This window comes from Oxyura jamaicensis, chromosome 2 (assembly GCF_011077185.1).
Source record: "Oxyura jamaicensis isolate SHBP4307 breed ruddy duck chromosome 2, BPBGC_Ojam_1.0, whole genome shotgun sequence".
Classification (NCBI taxonomy): domain Eukaryota; kingdom Metazoa; phylum Chordata; class Aves; order Anseriformes; family Anatidae; genus Oxyura; species Oxyura jamaicensis.
The window spans coordinates 132,981,729-132,998,719 of NC_048894.1; positions in this window are offsets into that span (position 1 = coordinate 132,981,729).

Below are 16,991 nucleotides of genomic sequence, written 5' to 3' on the forward strand. Positions count from 1 at the left end.
TGGATTATCTAGCCTGAAAATAAAGGCTGAGTACCTGGTGCAATCAACAGCAGAAATTAGATTCCCCAATGCAAATCTATCAGCAAACCAAGACCAGAACTCATTACTCCCTTAATTCCAAAGCACTCTGTGTTAGTGACATACACCAAACCACAAATTCTAGAAACATAACCCTAAAGCCATGGGTGCAGAATTGAGAGGCAGGTGTGACTTCTCTGTTTGTGATAGTTTTTACCTTCTTTGGTGCCTGTGTTGTCTCCCAGTTCATCCACACTCATCTCCAGATTTTGTTTTTCTTTCTCCCGCACTCCCCCAGATCTCAAAAACTCTGATTTGATTAAACCTCATAGAAAGTCAGACTTCAAATGTGCCAGCTGGGAGTACTGGAACTGCTAAAGGAAGAAAGAAGAAGACAGATAAAAGTAGATTTGGAAGTCAGAAACTCTGGGTGCCACTTCTCTCTCTGGATTGCTGCAATGCTACAAACATTAATAATAAGCCATCTCCCAGGCATACCACAGAGGTTAACTCTATGTTTTTATAATGATACTTTAGAATACATCTTTGTATGCATAGTAAAGATATTAGCTTCAGGCCAGTAGCCCTAAACCCCAAACCAAAAAGAGCTTCACTCTTCAAGAAGCCTCCCCCTTCTCGAGTTGCCAGCGCCAGCCATTACTCCATCCTGTAGTGTCTGACAGGGGCAGCACTGTCCGTGCTAGAAATCAGGAGACCCAACTTCTTCCCCTAAAAGTGGAAGTGGCTTTTCAGGTGAGGCAGAGCACAGCAGGTGATCCATGTGCCCCAGCATAAGCAATATGAAGAGGAGGAGGGAAGGAATGACATCCTTCTATTCTGTAGGACACCTGGAGGGTGGTCAGCATTGATGGGGGTGTTCAAGGAAAGGCTGGACGTGGTGCTTAGGGACATGGTTTAGTGGGTGACATTGGTGGCAGGGGGATGGTTGGACCAGGTGATCCTGGAGGTCTTTTCCAACCTTAATGATTCTGTGGTTCAATGAAAGATATGTATACTGAAGTGACAACATACGCTGGGATCAGACAGGCAGTTCTGCATGCTGATTTTAATACCCAAGGATAGCCTTGTGATGCAGTATGCATCACGAGCCCATAGCTTAGCAGGATGCCCATGCAGACATCATGAAGGATGGTTTATAGCCCTCTCCTAGGAAGCTACACCATGTCATCTGCGGAGAAGCAAGCCCAGGTCAGGGCATGGACAAGGCCATACAGCAGAGGTGGCTGATCTCCCTCATGCTCCTTGTTGCCTCCAGGCTCCATTTCAGCTTCCTCACTGCTCTGGCACCTTGCTGTGCCTCACCCACCTGCAGTGGGTTGCAGGCACTCACCAGCCAGCTGGGCCTTGCATGTCAGGCCACAGAGTGGGGCAGAAGCTCAGCCCATGGGAATTAGTAAGAGGAGGAGACAGAGTAGGGCAGCAAGTGGCAGGATAATGCAGGATTTCTGCATATGAGTCCTGCCCTCCAGAAGAGCCTCAACACCCCTGCAGTGGAGGCGTGCTGCTGCAGGAGGACGTACAGCCACATCTCTATCCTGGGCTCCCTGCAGGTGCATCTCGAAGCCACCAGGCTCCAAGGCAGGTCCCACAAGGTACGGCAGGGCACTGCTTCTGCTGAGCAGCATGTGTGTGAAGTCCTTCGCATGGGGTAGAGCAACACACCAGGCTCTGCTTTTTTTCTGGACTAAAAAAGTGAATTTCATGCTTTAAGTGTGAGATCTGACAACCCCCTGCTAGTACCATGCCACAGCTGCTGCCCTAGTCCCAGACAAAGCAACAGACTTTGCCCTCACAGCCTCCTGAGCACTTAAGGGTACTGAGAGAACTGGCAGAGGAGATGGCCAAGCCACTATCTAAGGGTACTGAGAGAACTGGCAGAGGTGCTGGCCAAGCCGCTTTCCATCATTTATCAGCAGTCCTGGCTATCGGGGGAGGTCCCAGCTGACTGGCGGCTAGCGAATGTGACGCCCATCTACAAGAAGGGCCGGAGGGCTGACCCGGGGAACTACAGGCCTGTCAGTTTGACCTCAGTGCCAGGGAAGCTCATGGAGCAGATTCTCTTGGGAGTCATCATGCGGCACTTGAAGGGCAAGCAGGCGATCAGGCCCAGTCAGCATGGGTTTATGGAAGGCAGGTCCTGCTTGACGAACCTGATCTCCTTCTATGACAAAGTGACGTGCTGGGTGGATGAGGGAAAGGCTGTGGATGTGGTCTACCTTGACTTCAGCAAGGCTTTTGACACCGTCTCCCACTGCATTCTCCTCAAGAAACTGGCTGCTCTTGGCTTGGACTGGCGCACGCTTCGTTGGGTTAGAAACTGGCTGGATAGCCGGGCCCAGAGAGTTGTGGTAAATGGAGTCAAATCCAGTTGGAGGCCAGTCACTAGTGGCGTCCCCCAGGGCTCGGTGCTGGGGCCGGTCCTCTTTAACATCTTCATCAATGATCTGGACGAGGGCATTGAGTGCACCCTCAGTAAGTTTGCAGATGACACCAAGTTAGGTGCGAGTGTCGATCTGCTCGAGGGTAGGAAGGCTCTGCAGGAGGATCTGGATAGGCTGCACCGATGGGCTGAGGTCAACTGCATGAAGTTTAACAAGGCCAAGTGCCGGGTCCTGCACCTGGGGCGTAATAATCCCAAGCAGAGCTACAGGCTGGGAGATGAGTGGTTGGAGAGCTGCCAGGCGGAGAAGGACCTGGGAGTGATAGTGGACAGTCGGCTGAATATGAGCCAGCAGTGTGCTCAGGTGGCCAAGAAGGCCAACAGCATCCTGGCCTGTATAAGAAACAGTGTGGCCAGCAGGGCCAGGGAGGTGATCGTCCCCCTGTACTCGGCTCTGGTGAGGCCGCACCTCGAGTACTGTGTTCAGTTTTGGGCCTCTCGCTACAAGAAGGACATCGAGGTGCTTGAGCGGGTCCAAAGAAGGGCGACAAAGCTGGTGAGGGGCCTGGAGAACAAGTCCTACGAGGAGCGGCTGAAGGAGCTGGGCTTGTTCAGCCTGGAGAAGAGGAGGCTCAGGGGCGACCTTATCGCTCTCTACAGATACCTTAAAGGAGGCTGTAGAGAGGTGGGGGTTGGCCTGTTCTCCCACGTGCCTGGTGACAGGACGAGGGGGAATGGGCTAAAGTTGCGCCAGGGGAGTTTTAGGTTAGATGTTAGGAAGAGCTTCTTTACTGAAAGGGTTGTGAGGCATTGGAACAGGCTGCCCAGGGAGGTGGTGGAGTCACCATCCCTGGAAGTCTTCAAAAGACGTTTAGATGTAGAGCTTAGGGATATGGTTTAGTGGGGACTGTTAGTGTTAGGTTAGAGGTTGGACTCGATGATCTTGATGTCTCTTCCAACCTAGAAATTCTGTGATTCTGTTAAATAATCCCCAGGTGCGTCTTGTTTTTGTCCCATTTTGGACCATAAAATGTTTTAAACTCAATCTGCAAAATGAAAAATATAGTCCCTGTCCTGCTAATGCAGGGTTTTTCATTTTGTACCCTGGACTCAGGAAATACTGTGTGTTCCAAAGCAGAATGAAAGTCATAAATAAATCCACACATAAAATGTAAAAGTCTACCTTGAGTAAAATAGTAATCAGAAAACAATATTTTGGACTGATAGAAATAGTGTTTCACCAGAAATTAGATGTTTAATTCTGTTTTTGATTACCTTGATTCATATGAAATGAAAACTTGATCAGGAAAAGTAATTTGAAAATAGAAAACTTTGAAACAATGTTAGGCTGAATCAAAATCCTTTCTCCTTAATTTTACTTTTAAGCAAACTTTTGTTAAAATAAACACATTTCATCTGTGAGGGACTGATAATATTGCAACTTCAGCTGTGCTACAAAATGTAGTCAAGGGCAGACAAGCCTGTAAATCTTACTCCAGATCAAGAAGCCACACTGCTCCATTGTTTGCCTTGGGAATTTCTAACTTGGTCACCACTGCACCTTGTAGTCGTGACCAAAATCTCACAGTGTGAGCTCTGTGTTCATTCTTCCAAGCTGCACTTGTTCCATATAATCAGCACTTGGTTACGTGCCTAGCACACATTTGGACACTGCAGGTAAGAAAAATTAATTTTAGCAGAAGTCACGAGCAAGGAAAAATCAGAGGTTTAAAGGAGTGAAAGGGAAGAAAGTGTGCAAAGTGAAAAAATAGGGAAAACAAGTTGGATTTTTTTCAGGTTTGGTATTGAAGGCTGTGGAGGAAAAGGGGGCTATGAGGAAGACATAGCATCCTCTAGAGAGCAGGTCTGCTTTGGTGAAGCAATCCTTCAGGTGTCATTGGATAGGACTTCAGATCAGCAGTGCATCTCCCTGTTTGAAACCTTGCAGGTGCCATAAGCCAGTTCACTGGCAGCACGCCTGTACCTGGGCAGCCACTGTTGTTATTGAAGCTCCTCTCTTTAGCCTTTCAAGACACTTTCCATATTAATCCACAACTGAAATAAATTTGACTCTTAAACAAATGATTTAAGGAGTAAACAGTTTTATTTGATTTATCCTTCACAGAAAATCTATTATTCCCTAAAGCTGAACACTGCACTGCTCTAGGCAGTGTTAAAATATGAGCTCTGTGGGCCATTCCTGCTGTCCTTGCACATGCTTAGACAGTTCCTGTGATGCTCTATGTTTGTCTACACAAAGCTCATTAAAAATACTTTGAAAGAACATTATTAACTTTGCTAGTCAGTTATTAAAAGCTGAGGAAATACCAAGTCTAAAAATTTTCCCCTTGTGCCCGTGCATTTTGTTAGAGATTATGCTAATATGAACACATTCTCCTCTCCTCTCCCCTCCGCTCTCAGGAACAGATTTTCAAAAAAGCCTCAAAAGATAAGAGAGTCTGTTTGTCTCTGTATAATGGATGAAATATTCCAGTTAGCCCAGTTATTCTACTCCTATATAGACAAACACCTGTGGCACAGAGATCAAACAGCAAATTATCAGCTGACTTCAGGTACCCAGTTTAATATATCTCAAACCTGCTATAACAACAAGCAAAATAGCATTTTTCACACATAGAATAGGTCTCTGTATCTATCTTTGTAGCTTCAGATCAACAGCAATGCCATCTAAAAGATCTCCAAAGCAGATACAGCTCTGCCAAATCTTAAACCTTGGTCCCAATGCAGAGAGAACCTAGAACTTTGTAACACGATGTAATACTTTTTTTTTTTTTTCCACTTGAGTGAAACAACAACCCTATTTTTCCATATTCTAAATCACTAAAATAGCTGAAATCTTTTAGATGAGATTTAAAAGAAAAAATAATCAAGCTGAGCAGTCACCCAACACAGGATACTTCAACCCAGGGGAAAGTTTGGCTGAAATTATAAGGCCATCAGTCTTACCAAGGGAGTATCACCCAGTGCTGACAATAGGTGGGGCTAGAAGTCTTCCCAGTAATGTGAAGGTGCTTACTTTTGGACACAGTTACGGAACCACAGAGATGAACATTGCAGCACAGGTATTAATTCAAAATAATTTGTATTGCTGGGGAAAAAAGCAGCACCGTGACCCTACCACAGAGCCTGTTACCCTGCAAGTAACAGCAGGCAGCTGGTCAGTCACCTAGGTGGACAGAAATGTTTCAATCAGAGCCCTCTTCTCACTGCGAAGCAAAATTATGAAATGAACAGTAGACTGCTGAAAAGCTCTGCTTTGCCTTGGGGCTCCCCAAGGAGAAGGTGAGCAAAGCTGTCCTTCCATAACATTTTCCATTTGGCTGGCAAGCAAAGCTGCACCAGGCAATAAATAAATGCTGCCTCAGCAAATATGGTAATTCCCCAGCATCTGCAAAATGGTATTTCTGACAGTGCAAAGCTCCTTCCAGAGGGATCTCAGATTGGGGCAAGAAGTCTCCCTTCCAAAATGGTACAGAAGGCCAGAAGTTAAGTTCCCTAACTTTCCAAACGCATGACTGTTGTTTTTCTCTCCTTACATTTTATTCTATATTTTATAACGAAGCAGTTCTTTGAGGATGATTCAGGTTAGCCCCTCCACCCTTCCCCAGCTGGATATGTGATAAAATTAGAGTCATGTATACAGAATGATTTCCTTTCTCTGCAAGACTCTGTTGCAGACCCTGATTGGTTCTTTGCCCAGGGCAACCTTCCAGTTTCTTCAGGCTTTGAGAATGCATAGAGGAGCATAAAAAGCAGGAGATCACATGATTCCATTTTATATCAGTTCTGTCTCAAGTAATTCAATGGATACCAGTTATACAATCAGATGAGGCTGTTCCATATATTCCAGTTCAATGCTGCATCTATGGCACTGTTAAATAGGAACTGGACAAAGACATAATTCATTTAATTTCCATTTCTCTCCTGTTTCATATTCCTGTTGATCATCTTCCAAGTTGCCTTAGATCCAGAAAAAAAAATAAATAAATAAAATAAAAAAAAAAATCTTAATGCCCACCTTAGAGATTTTACTGTAGGATGTAGTATACTGGGAGAAATTCAGCTCAGAATAAGAGCTCAAATGCTCAGAACCCTGAGCCAGAAGGAATCTAAGACAAAATGACTGTAAAGCCAGGATTATGTCAGAGACTGGTGATACAGGCAAGTCCTGCACTTCAAGGAAGAAGCACTTCTGTCCATTTAATATTGACAGCTGTGAACCCTTTCAGGAAGGGGTCTGTCCCTTCCTTTCAAGAGCCAAGTTGAACTCAGTCTACTTTGAATATATAAAAAGCATAGAAATATAAAATATATTAGTAATATATGTTGTATGTATAAATAGTAGATTAAAATGAACTGGATATCCACATTTTCAGACTTTTTTTTTAATAGCCTATAAAAGGCAACTCTTGCTTCCAAGAATTTTTCCGTGTAACCACTCAAAGTGCTTTAAAAATGTCAACAAACAGATACTGCTAAAGTGGTAGGTGTTTCTGTTGCACCCTTTATAGCAGAAGCTGTCTGATTCATTTTACTCTTTAATGTGTGCATTACTAGCTCCAGTTGTCATCCACAATGTGACTTGAATTGTGACAGAAATGCCTTTAAACATCAAATACTTGTTATTAAATATTATATATCATGAAAGCAGAAATAAAAGCAATGAAACCAACACTTTAATTAAGATGATTTCTGTATCATTGTTAGCTCAAGCTATAACTTGAATTTGGCTTCAGAGATGACTGCTATTCACATGCAAGAATTGCTAGCATAAATGTGAAGGCTTGCTGGGCCCCAAAGTTGACTTATTGGGGCTGAGAGGGTTTAGAAGCTTTTGAGATTCCCAGTTTCAGGTTCAGATGAAGTCCCTCTGCATAGATCGCTCCCCCCCCCCCCCCCCCTTCCCGTGGAGTAACTCTGGTACAATAGGAGTTGCTGTGAAGAGAACCTCATAGAAGAGAACCTACCTACTTCTGCACATTTGATTTCTGCACTGCACATTTGATGAAATAATCAAAAGGTACTAAAGGAACTAAAATGGTATGTGTGAAGAAACAAAGTTGAACTCCAGTTAGGAACAATGTCTTTGCTGATCCATGTATTACAAAAGCAAAGTAGCTAGTTACATTTTTAAGATACCCTGTGAGTAAGAAAGTCAGAACTAGTATTTTGATGGACCAGAATGGGAGAATAAGGCTAATCCCCAGAAGGTGAAATCCTTCTGGTAGGTTGCCAGGGATCTTAATTTTCCTAGACTTTTAAGAGTTGCGGGACTTCAAGAAGTTTAAGAAAAAGAAATCAACTTTCCTGACAAAAGCTTTGGATTTAGAATTTAAATGCATTACAATAAACAATTCTGGGCTCTGTCAAGGGTGTTTGTTTGACTGGGAACTGTTTTTCAATAGAAGTAGTACCTGGCAGAAGTAGTACTTGACAGAAATTTTACAAAAATAGCCATCTTGCAAGTAAAGAATTGTAAAAGCCAGCACGGTGTTTGATTATCTTTATTTTTTTTTTTTTTTTTTTTTTTTTTTTTTTTTCCATTACATCTTTCCAAAGAGCCATTTACAGAGACCAAAACAGCCATACTTTATTTATGAACTTATTATAAACAGAAATATGAATTGAAAGATGCCATGACATAAGTAGATTGTATTCTGAGAATATTAGTTGAATAGGTACTAGTGTTATATGTAAGAAATATATTGCCCAGCTGGTCTTGTTCATAAGCCATAACATGAGTACAAAAATCTGCAATCAGTATAAAAAAGAAACCGATTCTACTAGTTAGCCATTTGCAGTGTGAATTTTGTTGTAAAATGACATCTCACTGTACTGTGAGACTACATTTCTGTCTGATGGGAAGTAGCATGTATGAAAAGAATGAATCTTGAATGTTCTGGGCTCATTGGGGTAGTTCTTAGATCATTCAGGTTGGAAGGGATCTCAGGAGGTCTAAACCAATCACATATTCAAACCAAGGCCAGCTATGAAATATAATGTTTAAAAGAAAGCTCAGGAAATAAAATAAAAATAAATATAGCACATTCCTCCTGTTGGTTACTGCTAGGTTACTGCTGTGTTGGTCTGATCCGTGCCTAAGGTTTATGGTCGCAGATCTCTTGGGCATATGAAGTCCCACTAGCTTGCATGGGACTGACTCCACATAATCTGTAGTGTAAAAGCTGGTGAAAAACAAACAAACAAATATTTAGCATTATTAGTTAAGTGATTCTATTCTGTTAAAACACACTTTTCAACCTTTGATCATATACTCCCAACCCTGATTCCACATGAGAAGCCTCATTGACAAGAACTTTATTAATTGTCATTAATAGGAAACAAAAATTACCACTGTGTTAGATAATTTATGATACCCAAAACTTCACTAATTAATCACTTGTAGTGCCCCCCAGACATGTAAGAAAGAACATGATACATGCTCTTAAAGGGATGTAATTGTATTGTGGTTTTTGTTTGTTTGTTTTGTTTTTGTTTGTTTGTTTTTGAATTTACCTATTTTGCTTATGTCTTTCCATCATACTTTTTATCGTTCAAGTACCAAAGGTAAATGAGCAAAATCTGCCTTCCTTACAAACCATCATGTTATTACACTATTTGAAAAGGCATTGCTCACGCATAGAAACTGGACTAGATTCTGATAGTTAACATCTTTGTTGCAAATCTGCAGGAACACCACTGTCTGCTGTTTGCATACAGTAGTCCTCTGATTTCCAAATGTCCAGCAGATGTTTAATGTTAAAAATCTGAAATTGGCAAGTGTGTGAAATGAAAATAATGTGTTTTTTGTTTGTTTGTTTGTTTGTTTTGTAATCTTAAATTCTTGTTTTATATAAGTTAGTAATGTAAAAATGAGAAACCACACCAGTTATATTATGGCAAATCAAATTTCTTACCTCAATACATTTAAAAATGAAGCTTCCTGGTATTATCAGACTAGCTACAGAAGAGTCTGAGACCTTGTCTTGATTGAGAGATGAGTGCTCTCTGCCAGTCACAGTACACCCAAGAACATCCTGGTAGATGACCAGGATGCAGTACACACGTTGGGTCCCGAAAACTTTGAATAATTCCTTGACTTACTACACGTGGCTATAAGTGCATTAATTCCTTCTGGTTTGATCATAGTAACATAGTGCAAACAGTTTTAATAGATCAGAAGTTATCAACCTCAAAACTATTAAGAAAAGAATCATTTTTAAGATAATGATGTGGAAAAAAAAACGCAACCACTTTTTACTACCATCAGCACTATATTCTATCATACTAATGGAGGCAATAAGAAAAAACAAATTTGCCCACACTAGTAGAATAAGGGCTTACAATGCATCCATTTGTCAACTGAAATTAATCAGTGGATTTAGATAAGCCATAAGGAAAAAAAAAAAAAAAAAAAATCCAATTGCTGGGATGTTGATACACTGGAATTATTGTTTGCAAACTTTGTGAATCTCCATCACCAACATATTTAATTAAATGTTGCACAACCTGACACTTTTTAGTAGATAACTGGACTTTTCTTGTGGAAGATAGATGGGATAGATTGGAGTCTCATTGTACCCTGAATTTATAGTGATCCAGAATCAGTTGGGAGCTTGGTTCTTCTCTGAATAATTCTGAAATTTACATTAAGGAAGTTGGAAATTCATCCCTAATCAGATCTGCACAGCCCCTCTGTTAAGATGTGAAAGTAAAAATGCTAAATGCTTATGACCTTATGTAGCATCCAAGTAAAAGAAATAAAATGAAGATCAATGATATAAATTATGTTTGAGATTCCCAGATAGACCCAAAATTTACTGTACCTTGTATGACCAATGAGCTCATTATTTAAAATGTGGCCAAAAAAAAACCAAACTCCAACATGTTACTACAAAGCTGAGCCAGGTGAACAGATGGGAATAATACTGTTGAATACTTCATTGCCAGAGGCCATGCAACCAACAGCCAACAAATGGAAAACCTTCAAGAGACAAGAGACAGAGACACTTCAGTTAGGAAACAGCATGCTCTGCAGGTGGTGTAGGTAGACATTGCTTATTAATTAAATCAAATCAAATCATTAGTTTATTTTCTTGATTTGATACTTACTATTAGAAATGATTCTTGCGATTGTTTGAATATCATTTGTTTAAAGTCCTAAAGAGTAATCCAAGACTAACCTAACAGTATCGTAAATGAAGAACAAATCAAGAAGTCTCTGAAATTGAGATTTATTTATTTATTTATTTTTAATATGGACATTGTTTCTATTGCTTACCTTTGTAGATTTTTTTTACTTTGATGTTTTGTGCATGAGAATATGGGAAATGTGAGTGTCAACCATTGTTTTACTGTGGCTACTGGACACTTCAGATCTCAATCCTTATTGAGTAAGAATTGTCTGAATCCAACAGTAAAAAACTCATCTGTGTTTTGCCAATCCACACACAATTTCAGCAGTTGCTTCCCAATCTTTTAAATGTTTTCTCAGATGCTGAAATGTGTCAGCTTTCTTAATTAAACTAAATATACAATTGCCTATTTTAAAAAATGTTATGAAACTTTTATAGATACTAATGGTAGAGAATCCCATTAGCTGGATGTATTATTTTGCCTGATTTTCTTCTTATTGTAAGCCTGTCAAATTTTAACTGTTCAGATTCAAACTTTTCATATCAGGTCCTTCCTCAGGCTGGATTTTGTTGGAAAAGTTTCCGATAAAAGGACTGAATCATTGCCATAGCTAGGAGAAATGTTATGCTTATATTGCAAATTTTTTTAAATCTATGACTGTTTACTGAGATGATCAAGCTGCTCTGTACATTGAAGCACTTTATAGACATTTGACAAGAATGCTCCTGGTGTCAGGGTTGTGTCTTTTTTTAACCCCATGAAAATCCATCCCAATCTGACCAAATGAGAAGATTTTGGAAAATCTCAGTTCACATATGGTCAGTAGAGATTTCTAACATGCTGGCAGTTTCCAAAGACACCATCTGCTCTAAGTATGTTTCCTCTCTTCCCAGCATCTAAAAGCCAACCAGACATGTCATGCATCTTTCCCACAGACTGACGGCATGTTGTGCCCTATGGGGGGTGATGTCTGCAGGAACAAAAGCATTTACCTGCAAGTGCTCTTCTTGTCTGCTGAGAACTGTTGGATGAAACTAAATCCAATATTATACTGAGCCAAATACAAGTTGTACAGAATCCTTCCCTCCACCAGAATATGTTGAAAGTATAAATCAGGCCCAAGCTTCACAGTTCTTTTGATTATGTGATTTTATCCTTTGCTGTATATGTTTTGTGCCACTGAGGCAATGAATACACAACAGGCTATTTTTAAAGCAGGGTTCTAGTAATTTTTTTAGCTCTAAACAGAGTTTCCGTGAAGTGAGAAAGCTTGCTAGCATTGTCCTTCTAGAGCCTGATGAAGACCTGATGAGGTATTTCCACACAGTTTTAATAGATGGTATGGCTCCAACATGGCTAACAGAAACTATAAATGCTCCCATTTTTAAGTTTGGCATCATTTGGGCATCAATTGGTTCTCACTTTCCACCTTTTCCAGAAGGCAGTGCAATACTTTTCAGTCTGGACCTCTCTCTCTTTTGAGTAGGGGCATAAATTACGTTGAGAGTGACTAGGTAGGGCTACAGAATATTTTCCTTTGTTAAAAGAAGCGCTTAGGACCAGGATTAAGTTCACTTTAAATGTTTAAAGTTAGAGATAAGATTCAGATCTCCTGCATATGTCTATCTTACAGGTGAGCTAGGTGTTGTCTGCCATTGAAATCAGTGGAAATCTCGTCAGTACAGTCAATATAGCCTAGGGGGTGATTTGGCTCACCCTGAAGTAGATATCAATGGCATGGTTCAGCTGCTGACACACACGCAACTACAGCTACTTCAGATGCCCCAGGGTTTCCTGCCTGGCCTCCTGCCACAGAGCCTAAGCCAACTCTATAGGGCTGGCTGTAGGTTGACCAAGGTTGACTTACATCCTTCTAGGGCATCAGGTGGGAGACCTGGGGCACTTCACATGGCACTGCAAGCTCAGATGCAGGGAAATGCATTGAGGTCTATGTGGCAAAATGTCCGAATTAGTCACTCTGGGAAACTCCTGACTATCAGTGGAGACAAGCAGGCAGCTTCAGATAGATATCCATCCGACTTATCCTAGGATGAGAAAGGCTATCCTCTGGAGATGTCTATTTATCCTGATTGACCCTGAAGGGAGCTTAAGAGTGACTAGTTCAGACTCAGCATCAAGGGATTCAGATACCTTAGCAGCGTGTCTACAAGCACTTTGAAACTACCAGGTAAGATATTGGCTTCCAGTATAATATATAAGGTTTCCAACTACTTCCTCAGAACTGTGAAGGCCTCCTGTAAACCCTGCATATTTCCAAAGCTATGCAGATGTCTTGTGTGTATCAAGGCATCCACTGGCACTGTGTGGCCCTGTTCACGCTCCCCTAAAGGTAACCAACGTGAGCTGTATTCTAGCTGTACAGTTTTACTCTAATTTAAAACTTATTTTTGCCTTTCTCCTATAAAACCATTTAAATTAATATTTTTGCTTTCCAGCCTTTCTTCTTTAAATCTTTGAGCAGTCACTAACATTGTTTTATATCAATAATAAAAACTAGTTCTCTTCGCTGCTCTGCTGGGAGCTGGGATCAAGCACTTCTGCTTGATCATACGTATTTCTTCTATTCTGAGAGTATTTTTGATTTCTTGATTGTTTGGTTAAGAATTACAGATGTTCATCATACACATGAAAACCTAAAAAAATAATAAGAAAACTATCATTGATATTGAAATGAGATGAGATGCCCCACTTTTCAGCTCTTTTATAACTCAAAAAACAAATCTTCATTGTTTTTCTCAGTCTTTGTTGAGTTTCTTTCTTCCCCCTTTTCTTCATTAATCTCCTGCTTGTAACAAACTGAATCAGTTAATTATCTTAGTCTAGATGACAGACAGAGCATAATATTCTTTCTGTGAGTTAACACCCCACAGATTTTTCTGGTAACTCTGAAAGAAAGACATGAATGGGATAAGGTCTACCACGCAGAAAATTTGGTATGAAGTACAGCAATAGGTTACAAGTATTTAATCCCTTTTGGAAACAGCTGAAACTACAGTCTTAAAAGCCTACTTAAATTGTTATAAATGCAGTTCTACAAAAACATGTAAGTCCTTGAGGGCAGGATTTTGCAAAGCTAGTTTTGCAAAGCCAAAGTGCTTACAGTATACCTGGAACTGGATGAACAACACAACCAGCCAGTGCACCCACAGACTCATGGTTTATGCCTGCATGCAGATTAATAAAGTCAGTGCAAATTCATGCAGTTGTTTCTACTCACTGCAAAAATAAGTAAATACTAGAAAGAGGAGATTTAAAAAAAAATACTTTAAGGATTATATTGAAATATATGTCACAAAATATTATCTAAGTGCAGAAACACAGAGTTTGCAATGGCGCAGAACAAAAATGTGGTATGATAGATACTCACATGCAAGTTAAATGTAGAAGATTTAAGAGTGAAAACTTAGATAATTAAAAACGAGATCAATGCTACCAGATCCTAAGAGTTCAACAAAACTGCACTGTTCACTTTATATCTTATTATTATTATTCCTAAATCACTAGTCTAAGCTACGAAGTGCTCCTCTGCAGCTGCCAGAATTGCCCATCGCTTTATCAAAAAGAAATACAACTTCCATTGACCCTCACAGAAGTATCAGGTTTTAATGAGATTACTTTTTAAATTGTGTTAACAGTACAGATGATCAAAGAAAAATCAATGAAAAGGTTTTTTTGTGGGGGAAAGATTAATATAATGCCTTGTTTTCCACAATGCCAGACAGATTTTCACAATTTCCCTAATTAAGAATAAAGGAAAACTTTTTGATATTTTAATGTGTCATCTGTAGGGGAAAAAATATATTATTGTCTTTTCCAAGGGCAGATGGAGAGAGGGGCCACCCACCCCTGCCCCTGCCTGTGACATGACACGGCAGCTGGCAGCATGGCCAGGCCTGGCCTCAGGCCTCTTCCTAGCCTCACCCAGCACAAAGGCTCTTTCAGGTCTGATTGGCTGACAGCCTCTGCTGTCAGGCAACCCGGCTTCTCATTGGCTGATAGATGGGGTGCAGCCATGGCCAGCCAATCAGCGTGGCGGCAGAGGCCTTGCTGGAGAAGCAGCCTGTGTCATGGCACCCATGATGGCTGGCTGCTTCTGAGGGGATAGCTGGGCCTTTTAGCTGGCAGCACCCCAGCTATCAGCTGAGAGAAAATATTTTGAACAGCACAAATTAGCAGCGTCCAATTTCCCACCATCAACCACTGTCACTGGTTTGGGCCACCTCCTTCGCCTGACATTACCTTGAAATCCTTTATCTCTGAACAGATCCACAGTTCAGAGAAAGGAAACACTGAAATAAAATGGCCTGCTGTCCCTTCATGCGTTCCCAGTATGATAAGATCTGAATAACTGTCAAATAGGACAAATAAGAATCAAAATGTCTCAAGTGGTTTCCTTTTTATTAATGATGAGGGGTAATGCCCATGTTCATAATCTCCATTTGAGGCCTACGGCTTATTTAAAACTTGTGTGGCAAGTACAAGGGCTTTGTGCCATCACACCTCATATCACTGTGAACAGCAGCAAGGTGTCAAAAATCCTTACTATTGGGATCATGAGGTTTAGGTAAACCAGCATGGTTTTCCAACGGTCTGCCAACAGAACTCTCGGTACTGATCGCACAATTACCACACTTCCATAGATGCAGGTGTATGCACCTGTGTGTTTTTCATTTATAATTACAGACATCATGCACATTTTCAAATGTTATTTTTCACATATTTAACAGAAGAAAAATGAAGAAAAAGGACTGCCACAAGGGAACACCACAGGTGCAATGGACAGCTTGCATGTGTTTAGACAGAAGGTGGAAGATTAGCTAATGTGAAGGTCAAAGCCTAAGAATTTGCTTGTAGAAAAAATAAAATAAAATAAAAATAAAAAATAATTGCCTAGGAATAGGAAGTTTTAGGCTGGAGCCAAAATGTTGACTGCTTCAGCTTTAATTGTTTAGAAAAAAATCTTATTCCTTCTGTGGTTCTGTAGATCAAGCTGTATTATTGGCATTTGCTCAGAACTTCGGGTGAATGTAATGTCTCCAATGTATTTGTTGTGTTTTGTATGCAGGACTGTCTTTGCTTTGCCTGAAAGGTTCTGTCCTTCCGTACGAATTACATTTTTATTCTCAAAGTACATGAAAGAATATTTCAGTGTGATATTGTCAGAGTAATTTTGGATCACTGTGCTCCTGTGCTCTCATTTGCAAATCTTTTTCCCACACACATACTCTGCAATGAGTTGGACCTCAAAAATACATTAAAACACATTGGCATTGGGGATTAGAATAGTAATATGTAAACCACAGTTCTACTTGTAAACAAAGGCTCTGCTTTGTGTAAGAATACCACAAGTGTTCACGTGTGCTACGTGCACTGCTTTCCCACCCATACTGTCAAAGGTAGCCTTCAGCAGAAGTGAATGGAAACTACCTAAAAGAATGAAGCCATTGAGAAATAGATTCCATTCATAGAAGAAATTTTGATGGATGTAATGAGTCCAGCTCAGTAACTGCCATGATATGTTCAATTAAGATGATTCACACCCCTAATAATCTTCCAGTTTCTACAGTTGATAGCTTTCTGAGGTTCTCTCTGGGATGCTGACCTCTCTCAGGCTTTACTTTTCCTCAAAGGGATCTGCTGTTTTTCCATAAGCAGATAAAAATTAATAAATAAATAAATAAAAATCCATACAACAGTGAATGAAAATATAAATTCTTACTTAAGAAAATACTGATATAACCTCCCTGGTTTTCTTTCACAACCTAATAGACTGAGGTTGAAAGGTGAAATTCATGCTGAAAAGAGCGCTCTTTGAAGGGCTTTGCTGTAAAAGGAATTGTTTCTTCAATTAAAAATAATATAATGAACATGTATGTCATATACACATTTTAGCTAAGCTCACGTGAGTATACAGGTAGCTTAGATGAACAATGGAATCAGCATCTTCAAGGGTATTTAGGTATCTATCTGCATACCTTTCAGCATTTTAATCTTTTTAAGTCTTTAAATTACTATTAGCAGAATCCATTTCAAAACATGCCAGGTTTAATTTCTATTCCTGGTACCCAACCTATAAGAATTAAGGAAGGCCCCAAGTTTTATTCCCACACATCCCAGGAAATTCCTTTCTAGATAATCTTTCTCATCCTAACTTTAATATTGACCTTTATTCAGAAAAGAGTACAATCACTTTCTAAGCACCTCTTGTGGATCCGTATTTTCTTTGGCAGTCTAGATTTGCATCTGTGTGTTTCTGTAGCTCTTCAAAATGCCTTGGGTCAGTTCCTCTCAGTAACTCTCAGCTCCCCACTGAGGCTGTACTGTAACTCTTTTCTTCCTTCCTTCCTTCCTTCCTTCCTTCCTTCCTTCCTTCCTTCCTTCCTTCCCTCCTTCC